This window comes from Lutra lutra, chromosome 8 (genome assembly GCF_902655055.1).
Source record: "Lutra lutra chromosome 8, mLutLut1.2, whole genome shotgun sequence".
In the NCBI taxonomy this organism is placed as follows: Eukaryota; Metazoa; Chordata; class Mammalia; order Carnivora; family Mustelidae; genus Lutra; species Lutra lutra.
Window position 1 is genome coordinate 8599285 of NC_062285.1, and position 7180 is coordinate 8606464.

Here is a 7180-nt window from a genome sequence, read left to right on the forward strand (position 1 = left end):
GATTTTTTTTTTTACGTAAATATACTATGTTTTCTTCCTTCTAGTAGAAAGAAACTTCACTAACAAGAAAACTGAGATGGCAAATGTGGGACGAGAATATTTCTACAAGGTGGGACCTTGCCATTATTTTTATTTTTATTTGTTTGCTTCTATCCTAAATCAGTGAATTAATGTCTTCAATAACTCTGAGGAGAATCATATTATAACCACTGCTGAAGCTACAGAGATACAAAGTCTATGGGAGATCATGCCACATACATATTCCTATCAGGAGAAGTTCCCAGGGAATAATTCCACATTTCACTAATAAACTACCATAAGGTAATAATTTTTAAAACTGAAATTTAACTGGTAAGTAACCAAAAATATCAAGATAAAATTTTGTATAATGTATGCTACTATTTATTATATATACACAGAAACATTTCTCAAATGATGTATACTCCAAACAGTGCAAGTTTTACTCACGTAAATCCATTTAGGTCAGGGATAGCATAAAAATACTGGCTAATAAAGGTAGTTAACAAAATAAAAAAAAAAAAAAAGCTTAAGACAAGCAGGATAAAAAATGAAAAGATCTCAAAAAAGTCTCTGTCTCTCTCTTGATATCTATAACTACACACACACACACACACACACACACACACACACACACCCTTTTATTTTATAGTGATTAGTTGAAGGCAACTTTGTACCAAAAGTCTCAGAATCTAGAGAAACTGAGAAAAATCTAAATGTATATGTACCTCACAATATAGAGTCAAAATACATGAACTAAAATTTAATAGCAGAAATAATAAGTTCAATCATTATAGTTTGAGATCTCAATACCATCACGGTACTAATCATACAGTAGTAAATATAAAAAGTGTACATACCTTTTCAGCTGTTTTATAATTAAATAATAATTTTAAAATGGAAATGCATTGAAAATAAAATTACTTCAGGGGAAGAAAATTTTTAAAAGTTTAAAGCTTTGATTGAAAATATTCAGTTTTCAACCAGGAATTAGTTAAACATATAAACAAATGAAAGTATGATTTTTACTATGCTAAAAAATGGTCAACGGAAATTGACTTTGAATGAATCCAGATATTGAATTAGGCAAAAGACAATTTAAAAGTGGCTAATATAACAATGTTTAGAAGTAAAGCAAACATGTTCAAAGAATTAAATAAAAACAGTCTAACTGATGCAGTAAATTGAGAATCACAGCATTATAGTGGTAACTACAAAATATTTAAAATTTTAGAGGTGAATGACAAAGTAACTAAAATAAAAGAATTGCTGCACATTAGTTTTACAAGAGATTTTTGTTTTTTAAAGATTTTATTTATTTATTTGACAGACAGAGATCACAAGTAGGCAGAGAGGCAGGCAGAGAGAGAGGAGGGAGCAGGCTCCCTGCTGAGCAGAGAGCCTGATGTGGGGCTCGATCCCAGGACCCTGGGATCATGACCTGAGCTGAAGGCAGAGGCTTAACCCACTGAGCCACCCAGGCGCCCCTACAAGAGATTTTTTAGATGGCAAAAGAAAAAATGGCAAATTTTAAGATAACTCTAGCAATTATGTAATCCCAAGAACAGAGAAGACAGCATTAAAGAAAAGGGAGCAGAGTATCCTATTTTTAATTTCTTAAGGAATCTCCACACTGTTCTCCAAAGTGGCTGCACCAACTCGCATTCCCACCAACACTGTAAGAGGGTTCCCCTTTCTCCACATCCTCTCCAACACTTGTTGTTTCCTGTCTTATTGATTTTGGCCATTCTAACTGGTGTAAGGTGGTATCTCAATGTGGTTTTGACTTGAATCTCCCTGATGGCTAATGATGATGAACATTTTTCATGTGTCTGTGAGCCATTTGTATGTCTTCACTGGAGAAGTGTCTGTTCATGTCTTCTGCCCATGACCCTGCAATTGCACCACTGGGTATTTATCCCAAAGATACAGATGTAGTGAAAAGAAGGGTCATCTGTGCCCTAATGTTCATAGCAGCAATGGCCAAACTGTGGGAAGAACCAAGATGCCCTTTAACAAATTAATGGATAAAAAAGATATGGTTCATATATACAATGGAGTACTATGCCTCCATCAGAAAGGATGAACACCCAACTTTTATACCAGCATGGATGGCACTTGCAGAGATTATGCTGAGTGAAATAAGTCAAGCAGAGAGTCAGTTATCATACGGTTGGTTTCACTTACTTGTGGAGCATAAGGAATAACACGAGGATATTGGGAAATGGAGAGAAGTGAGTTGGGGAAAATCAGAGGAGGAGACGAACCATGAGAGACTGTGGACTCTGAGAAACAAACTGAGGGTTTTGGAGGGTTGGGGGTGGGGGTTTGGGTGAGCCTGGTGGTGGGTATTAAGGAGGGCATGGATTGCATGGGGCACTGGGTATGGTGCATGAAGGATGAATTATGGAACACTGAAAAAAAATTAAATTTAATTAAAAAAAAGAAAAGGGAGCAAAATCTCAAAAACTAATGTGACAATGTCAATTTCTCTAAAATATGTGTAAATGTAATTCCAAAATGAAAGGGATATTTAAAAGGAAAAACAAAAAGAAGTACACCTATACCAATTGTAGTCAACCTGATAAAACCCAAAGATGGAGACAACCTTCAGAGAAACAAGATTTTTTTTCATCAGAAATAATAGGGGACAAAAGCAGGTGCATGAGATATTCAAAAGTTTAAAGAAAAAAAAAAATCTGTCAACTAAAAATCCTATAACCAGTGAAATTATCCTTCAAAATTTAAATTGAAAACATGTTTAGATATACAAAAACAGATAATTCATTGCTAGCAGTCTTGAATAACAATAAATGCTAAAGGAAATCTTTCAATTTGAAAGGAAATAACTCCAGTTGGTAACATAGATATGTAGGAAAGAATGAAGAGTACAAGAAATGGCGAGTATGTCAAATAAAAATGACTCTGTGTGTGTATGTGCATCCTGTTTTAATCTTTTAAGAAATCACATGATAGTTCAAAACAAAATTATAATGCTGCATTACTGATTTTGTAAAGTATATAGAACTAGTATATATGACAATAATAGCACAAAGCTGAGGGATGGCCAAAGTAGAGATATACTGATGCAGTGATGCTCTATTTCAAGAGAATCAAGTCTTCACTAACTTGACGCAAATTGTGATGAGTTAAAGGTGCATCTCATAATCCCAGGAGTAACCACAAACAGAAACTTATATAATTAAAAATTAATAGAAGAGTTAAAAGGACATACTAAAATATTTTAACATAATAGAAGCCATTAAAAAGACATAAAGAGACAAAATATGCAAGATACACAGAAAACAAATAACAAAAAAGCTTCTGCAAATTCAAACACATCAATTATCACTTAATACGAATGGGCTAAAAACTCTAAAGAAAGACATCCAGAGAGAATGTAGGACTAACTTAAAAAATAAGATCCACTAATCTGAACATTAAACACATACATTAACTTCAAAGATAGACGTCAGGTTGGAGTAAATGGATAGAAAAAGATATACTGTTCAAATAATAATCATCAAAAGCTAGAGTGGCTATATTAAGAAATAAATGTTAAGAAATATGAATATTACTAGAGATAGAGATATTTCTCAGTGACAGAGGAGTAAATATATGAGTAATACAGAAAAACAGTCTAAATGTATATGTACCTCAATATACCACAATACAGAGCCAAAATACATGAACTAAAACCTGATAAAATAGGAGAAATAATAAATTATTATAACTTGGTATTTCAATACTACTCAAACAGTAGTGAATGTAACAAGTGTACTTATCTTCTCAGCTATTATACTTAAATACTAATTTAAAAATGCAAATATATTGAAAATAAAAATGGTACCACCTGTTGATCTCACCTCTATAATCCCTTTCAATCTGAGATCTTCTGCCTGTTATATCCTGGCTACCATATTAGCCCTGAACTCAAATTTTAGTCTCCACAGCCACATAGGACTGCTCTAACCGCTGACCCTCTCAGCCACAACATTCAGTTGAGTTTTCCAGCCTCTCAAAACTGTTTCTTATGTGTCTGCAAATGTCTCATAGCGAAGAGCAATACAGGGCCAGTTTTCATCAAAATGCTTTGTTTCTCTGGTATCTCAGCTTTTCTAATATTAGTTACCTTTGTAGCTCTCTTATGATTGTCATCAGAATTTTTTTTAATTATGTGGATTTCTAAGCACTATCTGTGGAATAATGGTCTGAATTAAGATTTTAGCAGTAAGAAGTAAATATTTGGGCACAGATGGTTTTACACCCTTTTACAGCCAAAACAGAAAATACTGCTAAGAAGCTTGTATCAAATGGCTCATATTAATTCAGGGTTTTTAGCCCAAATAATTTGACAAGCTTTTTCAGAAGCTAATTTTTGAGGGGTACCTGGGTGGCTCAGTCAGTTAAGCATCTGACTCGTGATTCTGGCACGGGTCATGATCTCAAGGTCCCCCCATGTTGGGCTCCACAGTCAGAGGGAGTCTGCTTGAGGATTCACTCCCTCTGCCCCTCCCACAATGTACTCTCTCTCTCTCAAATAAATAAAGAAATCTTAGGGGGAAAAGGTAGTTGGTTAATGAGGCTGCCTTTCCCACATGGATGAGAATTTTTATGTGGATGTTTATGCTGACATTATTTACTTACAAACCATTACTGAGAACATGCTGTTTGTTAAGGACAGCATGACTTTTCTAGAAACTGAATGCCTGAGCAGCATATTCATGAAGATACTTGTGCTACACTCTTGTCTGTATAGAAAATGATAACTTCAAAGCAAAGCTGCCTTAAGCTTTAGTCACATGTCAGGATTAAATTATCATTGAGGGAGAAGAAGAAGAGAGGCTATTTTCACACCAAGACTATAAAACGTAAAACTGACTCAGTGTTTACAAAAATATTTGTTTGAGTCTATTCAAGTTAATTGCATGCTAAAAGGAATAAATCAACACTCTTCAGAGAAACATAATAGAACCCTGAGTCTTCATAACCTGATATCACAATGTCTACGACACTATCCAAAAATATCTTGACACACAAAAAACAGAATAACAGAACTCATTTGCAAAACGAAATAAAATCAATAGAGAATGACAATGACATGAAACAGATGTTGGGGATCAGAAGTTAAGTACTTAAAAACAGATATTATAACCATCCAAATTAAAATAGAAACTATAAAAATAATAAAATGTAAATTTTAGAGCTAAAGATAATAATGGAAATAAAAATCCTTAGATGGGCTTAACAGCAGAACAAATATGACAGAAAGCTTGAATATAGAGCAATAGAAATTATTCAAACTGATAAAAAGAAAGTTTAAAGATTGAGAATAATAATGGGTCTCAAGAACTGTGGAACAATATTAAAAGGATGAACACACATGTAACTGAAGCCCCAGAAAGAGGACATACTGAAGCAGAAAGCACATCAGAAGAAATAATGATCCAAAATGTTCCCAACTAGGAAGAAGATTTAAGTTTTCAAACTGAAGAAATTCCGCAAATCTGGTGTAGAAAAAAATGCAGAGTAAATCATGCCTCAGTACACTGTAACCACAGACAGAGTCTTGTGAAAACTAAACTACTTAATCCATATAAAGCAATTTAAAAACTGTAATACATTCACTATGCAATAAGTGCTAGTAATTGTATTAATTAAAAATCAGTTATTATTCCTCATCTAGTATAAACCTTATGCTTCTATTATGACTATATTTGACCTTCTGCAATGGTGTCATACAGTAGCTTCTGACAGTTGGGCAACAAGTCAGCTATAGTTTTAGTGTGGATGATGAAATAAAACCTGACCTAAAGATCCACTGGTGTTGTAAATTCTTTTACAATCACATGGATTCTTCTAACCTTATGCTGAAAGGTAATCTTTACCTTTTTTTTTCCCCCTTACTCCTTATTGGATATGGAAAATGAAGATGTAGGAAATGTGGACAAAAGATATTTTAAATTATAAGAAACAGGAAAAATGTTTTGAATTATTACTGAAAAATAGGGATTCAGTAGGACTCATAGACATTAGCAGATGTGACTTTTAAGTTTTTCATATTTTGGAAGTCTGTTAATGTCACTGATATATGAAGAATTACCTGTGAACAGATTATTCTATTATAGTTTAAACATGATTGCTTGGGGTGCCTGGGAGGTTTTGTGGGTTAAGCCTCTACCTTCAGCTCAGGTCATGGTCTCAGGGTCCTGGGATCAAGCCCTGCATCAGGCTCTCTGCTCAGCAGGGAGCCTGCTTTTCCCTCTCTCTCTGCCTGCCTCTCCGCCTACGTGTGATCTCTTTTTCTCTCTGTCAAATAAATAAATAAAATCTTTAAAGAAATAAAAATAAAGTGATTGCTTACTATCAACATGTGAAATGGCTTGTATATCATCAACTTATAAGTTTGTCTCCAAAAATTAAGCAAGGTTCGTTCAAATAATGGTTCTGACTATGATCTATTTAGTATTATTTTACTATTAGTAGAATAATGGAAACAATTTTGTCTCTATTCCAGAAAAATTTGTATAAGATATACTGGAAAGCAACCTCTCTCTAAGCAGTAGACAAGAAAAGCTACTGAAAGAAAGAAAGAAAGAAAGGAAGGAAGAAGAAAAGGCAAGGCCAATGCCAAGTAATCCATTAAAGACACACACACACACACACACACAAACTGGCCATGCTGAAAACAAGTTTCTCATACACAATCAAGTGTTCCACAAAATTTATTAATTTGAAGAAGATATGAGTTCAGATATTAATTTTAGGTTTTCTATTACACTTCTAAGCAGAATACATATTATAAAACACTTTTTAAAACTGCCACTCTTATGAACGTTAATATTCATATATCTTGTTACCAAATAATTCCACTCTTAATTTTATATCCAAAAGAAACTCTCACAAAAATAGATCAGAAAAACAGTGCAAGAAATGCTCACGGCAGAAGTCTTCAAAATAAAAACAACCTGGAAAACCCCAAATGCCTTTCAATAAAGAATAGAAGAATGAGGATAGGGGAGTGGGGGGTTAGGTGAGCCTGGTGGTGGGTATTAAGGAGGGCAGAGATTGCATGGAGCACTGGGTATGGTCCATAAACAATGAATCTTGGAACACTGAAAAAATAAAATTAAATTAAAAAAAAGAGAGAAGACAGGAATGA